The sequence below is a fragment of the Lupinus angustifolius genome, chromosome LG16, assembly GCF_001865875.1.
Source record: "Lupinus angustifolius cultivar Tanjil chromosome LG16, LupAngTanjil_v1.0, whole genome shotgun sequence".
NCBI classification, from domain to species: Eukaryota; Viridiplantae; Streptophyta; class Magnoliopsida; order Fabales; family Fabaceae; genus Lupinus; species Lupinus angustifolius.
The window spans coordinates 8,603,491-8,622,129 of NC_032024.1; the positions used below are offsets into that span (position 1 = coordinate 8,603,491).

General features: G+C 32.1%; 1 pseudogene; it reads right to left on the reverse strand.

The window, feature by feature from the left end:
* Positions 1,418 to 14,823, reverse strand: LOC109329942 (annotated as a pseudogene).

Sequence of the window (18,639 nt, forward strand, 5' to 3'; positions counted from 1 at the left end):
GTACACAAATAACACAATACAAATTCATAAGATTTTGCTTCAAACAACCAAGTGGGACCTAGACAGAGACACCAACAAAGAAAGGGGCAAGCATGGAGAATCACAATCCATCCATTGTATTTCAGCACCAGAGAACCTTTCTGAAGAATTGCAAGGATATAGAGAGGACCAATGCAGATCTAAAAGTCTGTGTCAAAGCACAAAACCGTGATAATAATATTACATATTTCAAGCTATACCTGAAGAATTGGTAGTCATGGATCTTGCAAAAGTGCTCAAGCTATACCAGTCAATCACAATATCTGAAAAGAGGTAATACTAAAACACACAGCAGTTAAAACAAGCATGGGGTCACTACTGGATAATAATATTGCATATTTCAAGTTACAAATAAAAACAAAAACTTAAGCATATTAGTTCTTATCATTTTTATATAAAATAATTTGCACCATAATATGAAACAAATACACATTGGCAGTGGTAGGTGCTCAATTCTTGCATTTGTGTATGCCAACTTCAACCCATGGCACTTACCTATTGTGCCTTTCAACGATTGTAGTTTTAATAGAGAAGTATTGGCATCAGATGTTCACATGTCAACCAATGAAAGGCCAGTTATATCATGAAAACTGCAACCATTTGCAAAGTTCTCCTGGCTTAGAACTGCTTTATCTGGTTTAGTGCATGTTTAATACTAAAAGGTTATATGATGGACCAATTCTCCCAAAAACTGAAGTTGTTAGGTGAAATTACACGAAAGGCTTTTTCTATATCTCTAACACATCGCCTCACGCTAGAGCCCTTGCGACTTGTATTGTGGAATAAACACATTTTTATCATGTGCTGAAATTTGACTTTTACTTAAAAGAATGAGGTGATGAGAATCAAACTAGACCACTTATTCATAGAAGCCCTCATATCAAGTCATAAACTATCTATCTCAAAAGCTTATGGTGGTGGAAGAAAATCCTTAACTTTTATTATATATCGAACAGGTTATAAGGGTTGAGCTTCACCATTCAAGGAATCATATTTCCTGCCTCCTCTTTCACCGTAGAGCTAATAACAAATTGAAGTTCCCACTGATAGCTATGTTTGATACATTCCATCTTCCCTACTTTGGCCTCATCTGTAGGCATTTTGGCAGAATTTCTCCATTTACCAATCTCGCCCATAGTCAGCATATCATCTATCATAGAAACTGCAGAAGATCAAAGCCATGTCAACTAAAAATATACATCTTCACTGACATGATAGATTTTCCATATCTGTTTGTTCTTGCGAGAGTAATTATCACTGTATTACCTGACAAATCCTACCACCATCACAAGCCTACGTGTATATGGCTAAACCAAGTTTAAGGAACCAGAAAAACTATAGGACCTAACAACTAAAATGGAAAAAACTAATTTTGGTGTGGTACTGCAGACTTTCCATATACCATTCTTGTTCAGGGCATATATGTGAAATGAATTTATCACTGATTTCTCTATACATTCGGTACACTCCTACCTCACTACATTTATGAGAACTTAATCTGCACATACAGCATACAGATGTTAATGAGTGTAGACAAGTTAACATTAACTGCCGGTGATATTAATATAGAAGATACAGGGAAGGAATTTGGAAAAATTATATCATACCAAACTAAACTAGTGCTTCAAACTCCAAAATATGTGTCAGTAACTTGTTATGAACATGCTAAATGCATAAAAATGGGAGATTGAACTATTAAATGGAAGAAAAGGTTGTTTATTAATTAAAAATACGCAAACATAGATGCAATTTGACTTACATAAAGAGCACAAAACAAGGCGACTATCATACTTGCAAGGTATATAGCTGTTGCATAGATACGAACAGGGTCAAGCATCACTGTCACTTGCTTCTTAGGACCTATGAGCAATGCTGTACTGCCAGGAAAAAAAGAATCACGCATGGCATTTAAACGATTGTATACAAAAATGAGCCCTCAACTTTTTTAGCTACGGATTATTTCATCAATTTAATTTAAAATGTTAGTTCATATTGAAAAATGTAACAACAATTTATACAGACAAAAAGACAGAATGAGGGGGGAAATTAATCTTTGTCCATTTCCAATAAAGAGCCAATAAAAATACACCCCACACCAAACTCTTTAATATTTGAAACATGTGACTGAACTGTAGTGAACTAGAGACCCACTAGAACTTATTTCCATTTCCAATATCTTAAATAGAAAAGCACAAGGAAATAAAATAACCAGACAGCAACATAGGGTAATTACACAGCTGAACAGTAGATACCTTCCATGTGAAAGCAAATTGCCAAGAGTGAATGTTATCGCAAACTTTATTGGTTTGAGGAACACAAGCATTGACTGTAAGATGGGACAAAAAGACAGTGCCGTTACATTAGTGCTGATTCATGTCTGTGAATATCAATTTGAGTTTTAAAGCTAATATGCTATGTAAAGGTGAAAAGAGTAACATTTGATTTGAAAGCCAAGTTTTCAGAAAGGCAACTAAGTAAATAATATTTGCCATCGAAGTAACATGACAAAGTTGGGAACTCATTATGAGATTGGTTCATTATCCTTGCATGATAGACATGTATTTTGTATTTCATCTGTTCTACTGTCATTCTGAGTAAAAAATCAAAATCATAGAAGTTTATCATTCATGCTCCATAATTATAAGAGAATCCTGCAGCACCTTTGCTTTGGCACAACAGTATGATTTTTTCCTTGTGACTTTGGTGGTCATGAATTCTAGTCATAGAAAAAGATTCCGCCCTCCTACAGGGGTAAGACAGCGTATATTAGATCATCACCAAAGTCCACAACTAGTAGGAGCGTTGTGCACGTGGTAAGGCTACATCATTAGATCCACCCCAAAGCCACAAATAAATTTGAATAAGATAGCCTAGTGCACAAGGCTTCTACCTTGTGAGGTCGGGGAGGGTTATCCCTGCAAAATAAATTTTGAACGAGGATAAATGAATATTCAAAATAAAATTATATGTCGCATCTACATTTTCTCAAAATCGTGTTGACAAGGAAGAAGTAAAACTGGCATTGTGCCTACCTTAATTGCATAGATATATAGGAATAAAAAACATTAGCGTATTAAATTTTGCATGACATGTAATGTGAGACCAAGCACGCAAAAAACTTCAAAACACAAATTACAACAATTCAAGTAGTCAAAAGCTTGCAGGTGCGCATCACTCATGTATGGCCATATTTATGGAAAATTTCAAGCTTAAGATTGATATTCCACACACTTGAGGTGCAGATCGAAGTGAAAATTGTAGAGAAAGAAAAGGACCTGTATGGTGGACAAAGTGCTGTTGCAGTTGAAATCGTCCATGAAGTTGGCGTTGTTGTCTTCCAATGCCGCAGCTTGTTGCTCTTGGTCTTCAACTTCCATTCCTACCATAATCTTCACTTTCTTGAAGGCTCTGTTCATCTTCTCCGTTGTTTTGTTTTCTCCAGAAAATAAAAATAAAACGAAAGGAAAACAATGGATCTGTAACTGATTATTATAGTATGAAATGAAGAGTAACTGTTAAGTTGTTTCAATTTCCAGACAAATGTTTTGGAATTGGAATTCACACATCATAACGACTCTGCTTCACTCCAAGGACACCTTGGGTGTTCACCAATCAGTTTTTAGGTTAACTTAAACATGGAAATTATTTATAATTCAGCTTTTATATTGATCAATTTCAATCAATTAGGGGAGGGGAGAGAGGGCACAACACGATTTGAACTCGGTCAATCACAATTCATGTCCATAACTAACATTTTTTTCTTTTGTATTTTATATGGACTCAAATTCCTAACATGAAACTGGTAATTGTTGAGTACAAGTTTTCTTACCACTTAAATCAACCCTCATGGGAAAAAAATGAAAAGTCCTCTTTATTATTTTGCATTCCTTGAACTAACCACCACATGTATCCTTCTTTGGAGATAATTTTATTTAAACAAGAAACATTACAATAGGGTAAATATGCAAAAAATGTCATGTTAAAAAACATGCATACTATGGTAAATACATACATACATTTTATTTAGTAGGTCTAGTTAAAATTTATATAAAATTACTTTTAGAATGTTTTTGTTCATCCTTTTCATCTTTGTATCACTTCACCATTTGAGAGAAGGGGAAACAATTAAGAGTCCTGCCATTTAAAAGTAATGAAGCATGCAAATTTTGAACGAAAAAAAAAATCAACATCGGACATTGTTTTAACGTGTAAAAAATATTTTTACACTACACATATCACAATAAGTATCATAACCAGATTATGGTCATAATTTCGAACTGAGTAGCACTTTGGGTATACCAAAATTTAGATTTCATCACTTTCAATTTCCAAAAGAAAATATGGCATAGAAGGTTGTGAAGAACAACAAATCTAGACCAAAGTTTTACTATGCATATACACCAAATCTAGCTCAGATATTACATTGATGTATCTAAGTTGTGCAGCTGCAACCATAGACTTCACCATAAATAACAATTACAATTCTGTTGGATTAAGCATACCCATCAAGAATGATACACACTGCTTGTCAATCTTGAATTCAATGTTAGAAGTGTCCTCGGCCAAGCAGGGGAGAGAATAAAACATATTATACACCATGATAGAATTAGAGTCAAACACGTTGAATGAGGTGCTATCTAGTCTTGGTCCATAATTAGCATATATTAAGAGGGGCCAATTAAATTATTTCACCACTTCCAAACCAACATATTAAAGGAAGCATAGCAAGTCAGAGATATTTATTAAGATATAATAATATCTAACAAGGTCGTAGAGATACATACAAAAGAAATACTCACAAGGAAGTAATTACTACTCAACAGTTGCATCACAATCTCCTAGTTCCAGTCTTCTTTTGAAAAGTCATAAATTTCAACACAGCCATCCTCAAACATGATCTGCAAAAGCAAATGCGTACTCATGTTTGATTACAGTATTCTTCTAAATTATGAAAGTCCACCCAAAGAATCTCTTACCGAGTGCTTTTGGGAATATTTATCAAACCGTATAATAATCCCGAACCTGCAGCATTATATGAAAAAATACCTTAAAGTTGAACTCTAGAAATAATGAGGTATATGAAATGGGCTTGCTGAGTAAAGATAAGTACATATAAATAAATAATTAAACTTCATAAAGGTAGTATCACAATTCAAAAGTAGACAATTCTAACATACCTCACATTTTCAAGGTGTTTTATCCTAATAACTTCACCAATGCAATTGCGTAAGCACTTTGGTTGATCAACAACATCAGAACCTCCTGAAATGCCAAGCACAATGGAAAAAATGAATATTTTATAATAAAGGAAGACTCAATGCATGAGGCTCTCGCTTAGCGAGGTCTGGGGAGAGTGGATATATGCAGCCTTACCCGTTGCGTCGAGACTCCCCCTCTAATGTTTTATAATATAGAAGATAAAACTAAACGAGGAAAAGATAGCACATTTTAGGCATATTTTCTTTCAGAAGAAAAATCTAGTAGTATATAGCTAGCAAAATAAGAGACGAGCTTACCAATTTGCAAACCTCCGCTCCGATAAACCTTTCCAAAAAAACAAATAAACGAAATTAGACAATAAGGTGGATATTTATAATTTAATATACATGTAATACATGAAAATGAATAAACACGACTGAGCTAATTACTTAAGGAATGATATTTTGGACGGAGGATAAGATGCAATGAAAATGGGAAAGAAGATGAGAAGATAGAATGTGTAGTAACTCCTTTAGATCCATCGGAGAGATATGGTCATCGCACCAAAAGGATTATGTATTCTCCCTATTATTTTATTTTACCTCTTATATATTTAAAAACATAAAATGTCCTAATATCGAAAAGCCAAAATCCAAAAATTATCATGCTTTATGCTCAAAGCCCTAGAGTAAAGCTATTCCTTTATCTACTCCAAATTGCTTCAAGAGACAAGATTAGCCATCACAGCCAGACGATAAAGAAATCCAACATTGAAAATAAATAGATAAGTTGAAGACTATATAATGGAAAAGACACATAGACATGATATCTTACTATTTTAGGTCATGATATGGTGTCGTGCCTACTTATTTGGTTATTTGCTTATCCAATTAGATGCAAATCTCTTTAGTGATTGGGCTCTCCAAACCTGACACAAATTTTGGGAGTTGGTCTAAGCAAGAGAATCAAAATCTCTATGTGTTCGAGGAGTTAAGAGCTTGATCGTTGCAAGATCCATTCTTCCTAATTAGGTAGAATTGCATCACAAGGGAAATTTCAGCCTACACATTGTCCACGCTTCAAATGGTCAATGTGTAGGCCAATGAAGTTGACATAAGGATTTGTTTGGGATATAAAATCATTTATGGTTCCTTCTCTTAATAGCTTAAGCTTTTAAGAGAATTGGACTTTGATACTGTTGATCAAATTTAAGCTCAAATGTCATGGTAACTATTGAACGGAATAATGTTTTTACAGGCACAGTTTTCTAAATGGGGAAGGGGATATGATTTGAACTTGTGAATGGAATATATTTCTATATGGGTAGTTAACCAGCCCTTCCACATGACAGAACAGCGGATGGCCATCGCACCTAGTTGCATCAAGATTACAGCAATATCATGGATTTAGCCAACTCGCTTAAACCTGGACTCGTTATTTTAAGTAGCATTTTTGAGGTCAGCTGCTATCCAAGATTGGCTACTTAGATTTCTAGTGATTGACTTACTCAAATTGAAAATGGGAGATGATGGTTATTGAGATTTGTTCTGTTTAAAAGTGTAAACATTTTACCAATCAAATACTTGAAGATATAACCGGGTTTAATACCATATTAGAACAACCCAGAAGAAAAACATGGAAAGTTACTAAAAGGGGAATTATTGGTAAAAATATTTCCAATTTAGGAATAATAACCACTGAAGTACCTAAAAAAGTCAATAAGTGGCTACTCATTAAACACTATTGAAATCTTTTAACCATTTAAATTCTATTTGTTCCAAAATTAGAAAATAAAATAAAATGATGAATGTTCAACTCACTGTCAGCTACATTAAGTTTATGGAAGCCTGATTTCAATTATGGACCACACCACATAATGTGGTCGTAAAATCTTGGTTGCAGCAGTGATCGCAATTGCAACAGCCCTTAATGCTACCACAGTTCTGACGCAACCGCAATTGCAAATTAAAATCTTCCTACTCTTCAATTCATTTGAATTATATGGGCTCTAAAAATACAATGCCTTAAAATGATGTTTTAATCCTTTTTAACCCCATCCTCTCTTTGCTAAAGCCTAACAAACACAGGAGTATAATGAAAAGGTCATTCCATTCTTCCCCAAGTTCAGATACTAGTTTATAACAAGTTCCACATGTCAATATGTAAGGGAACCATAGTGAAGCAAGTAAATGAAACACAAGAAACATAACGTGTATTTAATTTTGTACAGTATTCCTTTGAACACTACAAAGTATGAGCCTCGGCGCAACTGTAAGGTTGGTTGCCTTGATCAGGAGATCATGAATTCAAGTTTTGGAAACAACATTGCTGCTTATGAGGCCAAGGTTGCGTGCAGCTACCACTCCTCATACCCCACTAGGTGGGGAGCCTCGTGCAGCGGGGTACCCTTATTCCATTGAACACTACGGAGTAGTATTTTTCATATAGTATACCTAATTTAGTTGGCAACTATTAGAGAATAGTCATTAATGTATATTAGTCTTGTATTTTCTGTTTTAGAATGATGGTGTTGGTAAGCTAATTGTTTTAGCTTCACCACCTATAAATACCCTTCTTCCCTCTCTTTTTTTGTAATGAACATTTTCATTTCAATAAAACACATTTACATATTCAATTTTTCTCTCTCTTTGTGCCCTAATTCAATTCCTCTTCTTCACTTTCTATGTTCCTTTATATGGTATCATTGACGCCGATGGATCCTTCTACCGTTCTTGGAGTCTCACCGCCTTCTTCACCACCATCGTCTTCTCTACTGCAATTGGTTGCATCACCTCTCGTTCTTCCTTCTCCCTCGATGAAGCTGACTTAATAGAATTTCTTAGTGTGGTGTCACTTCATGGTTGCGATGCTAACGTCGAATCGTGCTAATCGATTCGTGCATGGCACCGATATTCCTCGCCGCTTTCTCTCCGACAATTATCGCTTGATTAATCGTGTTAACTCTGCTTACTTGCGCCATGAGGAGCAAGATCAGGCGATTTTTTCGTGGATTCTCAATTCTCTGTCAGAATCTTCAACCTCGAGTCGTGGGTTGTACTCACTCGTGGCAACTATGGGAGGAGTTACACAACTTTTGCAGTTCTCAGACAGAGGCTACGAGTCGTCAACTTCGCTCTGAGCTTCATTCTATTACACAAGGTTTTTCCTCCATTGTCGCTTATTTTCTCAAAATTAAAAATCTTGTTGATGCTCTAGTCTTAATGGTCTTAATGAGGAGTTCCAACCTGTCATTACTTCTATTGAGAGTCAAGTCGATTTGCCTACACTTCATAATCTGGAATCTTTTTTACTCACATTTGAGTCTCGGATGGAGAAGACCAAGTCCAAGGCAGTCTCAGATGCAATGTCAGCTAATATTGTCGCTGTGCCGTCTTCCTCACCATCGCCTGGACCTGTCTCGTCAAAACAGTATCCTGATTCCTCTTTCTCTCTGTTGCCGCTGATAAACTTTCCGTCAAAACCAGATTCTGGTTATTCGTTGCATTATGGTAAACAGTGAAGTTACGTGTATCGTATCCAACAATATTAGAAATACAATTATTGAAGTTTACTGAATTACTATGTTACTATTACTATATAAAGAACTAGCATGAGGTTCCCCCCACTGTTGTGGGGTCTGGGAAAGGCTAATTTACACAAAGGTACCCCAAAGAGCGAAGAGGTTTTCGCAACAAAAATGTGTGACCATTAGGTCACCAATCAGCCTCTTTAAAATCAGGGCTAGCACCAGAAATATGTTCATAGATTTTATACATTATAAATATTTTTATATTTGATATTAAAATGATTTGAAAAGATTTTCCTTCATGGAGGTGCAGCCAGCCCCTCCTCACACAGAATGCTTATGCAGCTCTAGCAGATTTACATGATTCATGACTTTTATCGATTTAAAACATATTTTAGTCTGTCTTAAGAATTTAGAAGCCTTCCACAAATGTTTCAGACAATTTGTTAATGTAATTATATTCCACGCACCTTGCATTTTTTTTTAAAAAACCACTATAGTCGCGGTTCTTCTTCAGTGAACATATTCAACTTTGAATGTAACTAAAGCACCAAATTGGAACACAGTGCCTAATGAGACCCATTACCAATTCTTCCTACTTTACTGAATGAAGTAGCTGTTACCACCACAAATTTTAAGAATAGCATTTCACTTTTCCATCTTTGGCAAAAAATTGTTAAGCTTGTTCGCCGTAATAATATTATTATTTCTTTTGCCATAAGTATTTTACAAATTGAAGCAAATACAAGCTAAGCTAGCTACCTCTGATTTATTACAATTTATGAGTCACTACAGTAATCTAAACTGATATTTACACTAGACAATAGCCTAAATTATAATTAAGTTAAAAAAATACAAAATCATAGCAATTGGATATGAAAATATATTTTTCAGCATAAAACCTACACCAATAATGAAGGCATAGTAACACATGCCTTATCAAATACCAACAGGAAAAATGATGAAAACAATATAATAGTAGAACATACAAAGTATCTGTGTTTCTTATATAGCAAATCAAATGAAGAACAACAAAGTATATGAACCAGTTCAAAGCATTAGGTCATAGTAAAGGTTTGCAAATAATAGAAAGACGATAAAATTCAGTTTGGTTCAGGAGTTTATATACTAATCAGTCATAAAGACATATAACTATTCTGAAGAGAATAGCTATTTTTTAAGAGAAGATGAAGCCACCTGAGATGCAACTAATCATAATGGAGCATCTGAAGACATTTTAGGCTTGCCAGGTTTGACGCCCAGCTTGCGCCCACATCCAACAGCACCACAGTGGCAATCTTGATCTGCACCAAACGGAACAAACCTGCAATATAGTTACAGTACACCACCACCACCATAGAGTTATATAACATCATTCTGGGGATACCAAAACTTCGTAGAGTAAGAGCACAGAAGAGAGATCGTGCAACTAAGCATAATCAAAGAAATGGGCTAGTGTTCATACCGATAATCATAAGTCAAAGGCTCGCCCTTTTGTATGTCATGAGTTGCAAATATGCCAAGTCTTGTTTCACCATCAGTTATCCTAAAGATAAAAAGAAGAAAAGGCACATGTTAGATGAAGTACCTAAGTAATCTATTCAAATGATGGATAAAATGTGCCTAATATTACTATAAAACTACATGAACAAAAAACAATCAGCACTCAACCATTTCTGCATCTCAGTATTGGGGCAGCAACTATGATTGATATATCTTGATTTATTTCCCTTATTTGTTGCATCAATCACCATATTTCGATTGATTTCGCACAAGTAAAAGTTTGTTTCCTCGCGATGTTTCATGTCCCAAAGCCTTTCTTCGCATGCTCTATCGTCAATTACTGGTACAAAGGTAAAATCCATAAGCATGTTTTGAAAGAATAAATTAATATATATGTAGGATTGATTATCACCTTCTCCAACATATTCGATAACAAAATCCCCTAGCTTGATATCTTCATCAGCCACAATTCCATAACCACATTTTTCAGTCTAGAAACAATAAGTTAAAACTCAATGTGTTAAGTGTGTATATAATATGACACAAAAGCAAGTAAATATATGAATTCAAATAACCTATCTACAAAATGAGCAGAGATATGGACTAGTGAGGTGGATGAAGTGGAGATAAAAAGGGAGGGAAATGAGGAAAGTGAATTAAGAAAGGAATATGATTGCCATTTCTTATACTTTTCATGTACCTCTCTATAACCATATAGTTTTATTAGTTTATTTTTAAAAAAAATAGTGTCTTTAAAATAAATAAAAAGAATACAATAAGGACTTCTAAGAAATGTTCAGCACAAACGTACCAGCAAAAACAAGAAAATATTAAGCTAAATGAAATTCACAAGCCTCTAAAGAAGCCTGATTTTTTAAGGAATGGAAAATACAGGAATAACACAAAATGCTGCAAGAAATTTATAATATATGTGTGTGTGTGTTATACTATAGTATAATATAAATAGTAATAAAAACAAATCCTGAGCCGAAGAGCTTATACCTGAACCAATTTCGTCTTTTTTACAGGGCGATGCTGAAATGGTTTGTTCATACAAGAGTTCCCACATTTACAGCTTGAAGAACAACTAGACAGAATCACCCTACAGGGACAAGTCACATAATGAACAAATTAACATGAATGCAGATTTATGCTGACATGCTTGCATCCGTAATTTACGATAAAAAATAGAGACTGTGCTAGAGAAACCAAAGTCTACACTACGTGCACCAGCAGAGTCTAAAAACTATGAATTTTAATTTTGAAAACTTTTTACCAGGGCTAACCACCACTTTGGCTGTCCACTAGCATGACAGCCCAAGGGAATAACCCTTCAGCCAGGGTGCAAAGATTGCATGGTATCTTATCTTATAAAATGGAACTGAATATTCTAAAATCTAAACTGGCCCTTTTCTCTGGTTTTATGGAGTTTGAGGAATATGAAATATTCGCAGGATTCGGGTTAAAAACGAGAATAATAATTATAGCAGTACAGATCAAAACGATGATGACATTATAAGAACATCAAAACTGCCATATACTTTAGCAATCCCAACATAATACACCACATTATAGCTATTAGAGAATAGTACAAGGTGTAATAAGGTAGAAAGTTAGTTAGTTAGAGAATAGATAGCTTGCTGTCCAAGCTATCTCATGAATTCTCACTACAAATATCTCTACCCCTTTAACTTGTAACTAACTTTCCTCAATAAGATTTCAGAGAGTTGATTTCTCTCTTTCACATATACTATGTTTCTCTCTCTCTCTGTGTTTCTCTTCGTCTTCCTTTCTTTTCTTTTCTTTTCTTCTCTCTTACAACAGCCTATTGAAACAAACGTTCATAGTTCAGACACAAAAGAATAGGCAGAGTTAATATTATTTATGGTTCGCTGCTGAAGATAAAATTTATAATGGGCAATGCTAGATTCAGTCACGCAGGGACATTATTTACAATAGAATAGGCAGGTACAAGAAATGAGCATAAGACATAAAAAACATGTGTACGTGGAATACTTACCCACAGTGGCAGTCTATACCACATACACTAGAAGATTCTGGTGAAGGAGTGCAGGAACAGAATATTCCATTGTCTTCAAACCGTCTCTTTGAGAGATATATATCTTAAATTTTTAAGAAACAACAAAAGAAAATTGTCTAAAGATCAAATACTTCAGAACAAATAAGGAAATTACAACGTGTTAACAACTGACAATTGCATATTAGCTGGGTCAATATGCACAAAGATATTCATAAAGCAAAGGCTGCATGAGAGATATACTGTTATCATAAATAGTTCAGAACAACATTTATAAAGAAGGATACTGCGCTTTATATAGGTATATTGCATTGGCTTCGACTTAGTAAACCACTTTGGCAATTCAAAGTCAACAGGTTCCCCAAGTTGCTTCACCAACTTGCCAAATGCAGATCCGATACGAGTCTGCTCAGAATTCTGTTAAACAGAAAAGCATGGAATTCACTCAACAGCCCAGAAGCAATTTAAAAAGATAAATGCACGTTGAGTATGGCTTCATTGAAATTGTCATAAGTACGATAAAAGACTGCTACCACAACATAACATAATTTCAAAAAAGAATTTATAGAAAACCAAATTAAACACAAATACATTGTTTAATAAAAGGGCATCAAAACTTGGAAAGATCGATTAAAGAGATATAAACAGCAAGAGGAAAGCAAAAGTAGTAGGAATTGCTTTATAACTTCAGTTATAAACAATTTGCACAAGAGAATTATGCTACAATTCTTGGGAAAGTGTAACAATTCACATGTGTATGCTATAATTCTTAGTTCTGAAAAAAGACAGAAAGGGTTAAAAGCATAAGAAAAAGTCATCCTCTTTCACCGATAGTAGAACTTAGAGAGAAATATATATACATGCAACAAGTAATAAATAAATTATTGTAAACTAACTTTTAAGCACTTTGCCAAGTGTATAGCACAGTATAAATAAACTCACTGGCAGAGATCCCAATCCAGATATAATTACAAAACAAGATTTTAAAGAACTCGAGAAGAAGATTAAGTAAAGGTATTACAACACCAAACCACCTCTTTCATTGCTGGCAGGTAATCTGATACTGGTTATTCCTATGTGAGCAGCTTGAATCTCAGTTTCTCAATACAAGTTCAAACCACAAATTGGATACTGAAAATCAATAGCACAAAATTCAATACAAGAGTTACTTATTCCTTCAAAAGCATAATTGTCGTACAACATACAAAACAATTTGTCAGCTATGTAAAGTAAACCTACAACATGAAGAACAATTTGTCAGCTTTCAAAGTTATTTGTTGAGGTGCCAAAATCAATAAATCAAAATTAGCATCCTCGGTCAGACATGCGCATAAATAGATTAATCTTACACATGTTTGTGCAAAAACAGACATAAATCAGAGAGACTGAGAAGTATAAAGATGGTTTATTACTTGTTCCTTTTAGATTGTCAAAAAATGTCAGGATAAAGAAGTTGAAGAGGAAAATTAACCCAAAATGCAAATTTCAATGAACAATAAATGCAAATGAAATTTAGGAGACATATATATAGAACTAATCTATCAAAACCTACAAAACATGTAAAGCAGATGCCTAATGATCCTATAATGTCCTAGTCCCATTTTCTTTTTAATTGAGAGAAATTATGTTCACATCATCTATAATTATCAATAAACATTTCTTGGTCTCACAATAAATAATTAGGATTCATGATGACAGTAAATAATAAAACTACTTTAACTGCCAACTTGTGAAATGCTTATAACCACTCTTTTCTGTAAATCAATTTTACAATTTGGAAAGAAGAAACAACTGTCTATATAGTACCAAAGGATAAATTTACAGAAATTTAAATCAAGAGAATTTAAAAATGAAAAAGGATCATTTCCACAATTTCCCGAATATCATCATTTTAAATTCCAAAAGATAATTATTCTATTGTAATGAATATCTTTATCTTTAGAATATAAAATATACACCACTTTTCCAACAAAATATAAAATAAAACCAACATGGAAGAAAAGAAAATTAAAGGGAAAGTAGGAAACACAAATCTGAAAATTAAAAATCACGGGGGAAATGTGAGCAATTTTTTTATATAAATTCTACAGCATGATAACAACAATAAATTCAAAGATTGAATAAATCTTCCATTTCCTCTTGATTTTTTTCCACAGAACACAAAACAACAGTGTGAGAAAAAAAAACCAGTAAAAGAACTATAGTTCCTTAAAAAAAAGACACAGAATTAGTACAAAAAAATAAAAGATAAAGATACAATTTTGAGTAAAACCCATGAAAGATTATGGTGAATGCAAGTGGAAAGAGTGAAGAAAGTTGATAATCAGAAAAGGGTTGGAATGGAATAAGCTAGAATATAGAAAGGGAGTGTTGAAACAGAACAAGAACATAGAGAGGGGTAAAATGGGAATGTGGTAGTAAATACAAAAATGGGAGAGAGAACCTGGAGGAGCAAAAAAAACTAAGCAACGTTGTTGTGTTGAGAATGGAAATGAAAAAAGGATGAAGATGAATAGTTTGGACTTGGTATATGGTAATAGACTAATAGTCAATTTCAGCAAAAATAAAAATAGTAAAAAATAAGTATTTTTCTTAACAAAGATATTGAGTTTAATTATTTTTTCCTCTCATCTTTGGTGATTATCATTTGATTTTAGTTTATGGGTTTTTTTTTTGTTTTTTTTAAACTGGCCTTTTTAACTTGAAAGGTACTTGAATTATGAGTATTTTGAATGGATTTTTATGTAAAAAGTCATATGATACAAACATAAAAAAATATGTAGTTTGTTTGGGTTTAATTGATTTACATAAAAATATTAAAATGATTTTGTTCCAAAAAAATTATATGTAATTTTAGTTCACTTTGTTCTTTTTTATAATAAAAATAAATCTAATACATTTTTAAAGTTTCAAATTAACATGAAAACATGTTATTTTAAAATAATAAGTTTAGTATATTTTTATAATGTCAAATTATATTAAAAATTAATAAGCCTACTCCAATATGAAATCTTATATATAGAAACATTTAATTGAATATTAATAATATTCTCTGAACTAAAAATAAAACAAAAAGAAAAATAAAACAAAAAGAAAAATAAAACATCACTATAATTTTAAGAAGAAGAAAAATGTTAATTAAGTTAATAACTTGAATAATCTTCACTTTTTGGGTATATATATTAGTTAGTATGTTGGAACTAAAAATAAACCGAACTAATCAATTTATAAGAATCAGTCCATCATAATTTAAACAATTTCAATTTTTTTTTGGAATTTTGGATTGATTTCCTCTTTCTCTTTCCGAGTGGTATGAATATGAATACTCTCATCTTAGAGTATTTTGAAAGAAAAAATACACAAATCACAACTCAGCACTTTTCAATATAAAATAGCATTAAACATTGCCATATTTAATTTTGTTCACAAAATTCATTTAATTTTGTTGACAAAATTCATTAAATTTTTATAGTGACTTGTAAGAAAATAAAACCGTTTCTTTTGACTTGAGGATGTCAAAAATATTTAAAAAAGTAGTTTTAAATTTTTTTATATAAAAAGAGTATTTTTTCCATATGTGATTGTTCGTCTTAAAAAAATGAAAAAAATCAAATATTTTAACTTTTAATTTATATAAGAATCTATTAAAACTTTATAATTCTTAACCAATGTAATACATGTTTTCAATGGGGACTTCGATTATTTTTTTTGGATACAAATTTAAATGATTATAATACATGCACCAAAAAGAAAGATTTAAATGTTATTTTTTTTTCTATTTATACACAAAAAAGAAAAAGATGTATATTCCAAAAGTATAAGAGTTTCTTATATTGTTATTGTGTCATAATTAATTATATTTCAATTCTATAAACATCTAACGGTTTAGATATTTAATAATAAAATTATTGGATTTTCCTAGAATTAGTGGCTAGAATATAGAGTAACTTTAAAAAACTTATTCTTAGACCAGGTGGATTCTCACTCATTAATAATATATAAATATAAATAGTGAAAGTGCATAGATGTATAACTTCTAACTTAATGCATAATTACATTCTTGAGAAATTCAAGAACCTGATCAAAAAAAAATCAACATACTGCTATCATGTAAAGCCTTCACCGAGAAATTAGCTACACTATTGGACACCCGCAGAATATGGTAGATGCATCACCAGCAGTTCCCTAAAACAATTTACTTTTTTATTTAATATTTACTTATATTTAGTGCCTAGGAGATTTTTTAGAGAGGATATGGAAGTTCTTTGAAGAGTTGCAATTTACTTTTTTATGTCATTTAAAAAAATAGAAAAATCATAATTTTACCTTTAGTTTTTAATCAAAATCTTAATATCCTAACAAAAGTGATTAATTTCATAATATCTATACTCTTAGCATCCACATGTTTAATATAAATTATATTTTTAGTTTATATTTATATTTATCATCTATAATACATGATATTATGAACCAAGGAAAAAACCAGCGTTTTTAAGATATGAGATTTTGCTTATTTTTGTTGGGTTATACATTTTTTTTATAAACTAAGCTTTTCATCCAAATAACATTAGTTTATAAAAAACTCATAAATTCAATATAAACAAAAACCTGTTAGGATATGAGCGCTTCCGAAAGCACGAGATCTTATTAACTAGGAACTACAGAAAAACAAAAAATGTAGTAAGAAAAACTACCACATAAGATTTATCTAGAAAAAATTTCCCAAGTTATTACGAGCGAAGTTTTAATGTGTAAAGAGTATTTCAAATCCTCTTATAATGATGAAAATAAAGTAATATTTTATTTAGATATTTTTCTCTCTCAAATGAAATGAGAATCTCACTAAAATACAATTCATTAATTCATTTCTAAAAACATTTTTATCAAATTGTCATTCACAAAATAAGCATTAAGCATTACAAAGTAATTCATAGAAATCAATGCTTCAAATATACATAAATGAACTTTACTACGTTATGTCAAATGAATATTACAATCAATCCTAACAGGGGAATAACCAAGTTAAGCATTTTCATACAAAACTAAGATAAAGAAATATACAGAAAATTATAATTTATGGAGAAGTACTACCTCATCTATGAACTTATATAAACTATATCATTGATACTTCATCACCTTTACATCTCGTTTTTAGCATAAAATATCCTAAAATCTTAAATTTGACAAATAAATTAATTGGAACTAAAAATTGGATTCCTCTTTTGCTTTTTCGATTCACTTTTAACATTGTGAGTTTTTTGTGCTTGCGTTGGGCATAGAGGCAATGCACTGCACGTAACCTCTTTGTCTCGCCTGATGCTTCACATGAGCAAGATGCGCTAGGCGCTGCACTGCACGTAACCTCTTTGTCTCGCCTGATGCTTCACATGAGCAAGATGCGCTAGGCGCAAGTCAGTTGACTTGTGACCTTGCTTGTTTTTTGCCATTTAGCATCAATTATGAACAGTAACGATTCTAGGATGTAGAGGCAGGGTGTGCAACATATATTAAAATTAAAATAATAAATATCATCAATTAAAAAAATGAAAATATTGATGTCAAAATTACAAAATTTAAATATATTTAATCAAATAAAATATATATTTCATAACTAATCTCTATGTGATTTCACATTTTGAAATTGTTGAAATATATTTACTTCGTAGTCTATGTTATTTTGGATTATGATGGTTATAATGACCAGTGTGCATAGGCATTTTGTGTTTGCCGTCAATATTGCATGTTAGTACTATGTATTCAATTTTTATATATTTCATTTTTTATAATTAGAATGTATTTGTTGTATTTTGTATACTTTATATTATAATTTTTTAATTTATGATAATATTCACTTTAAGGTGGGAGATATGGTTAATTAATATGTTGGTGGTGGTTATCTAAGGTTATATGTTTTTTGTAAAAATTAAATAATGTTAAGGGCGAAAGAGAAAGTAAAAATTATTTCATAGTGGATATTACATCATATTTTGACTTTATATATAGTATAAGTATAAATATAAATATAGATAAATAGAAGAAGATCTATTTTTCATTACATATTTAGTCTCTATACTAGTGCTATAAGTCGGAAGCTACACATCATTCTATTACTACATTATCTAAGACTAGAGTAGAAAATATTTCAGCAAGGGAGAATGTCAAGGAAACTATTTGGCTATGAGGTTGGGTCAACTAACTTGATCTAATATATGATATTTTTTACAATAATTTGTGATAATTAAAGTATTATTCATTTGATAAGAATAATTATTGTCATGACATGATCATACATATGAGAATCCTATAGATATACTTCCCAAGTCACTTATAAGCA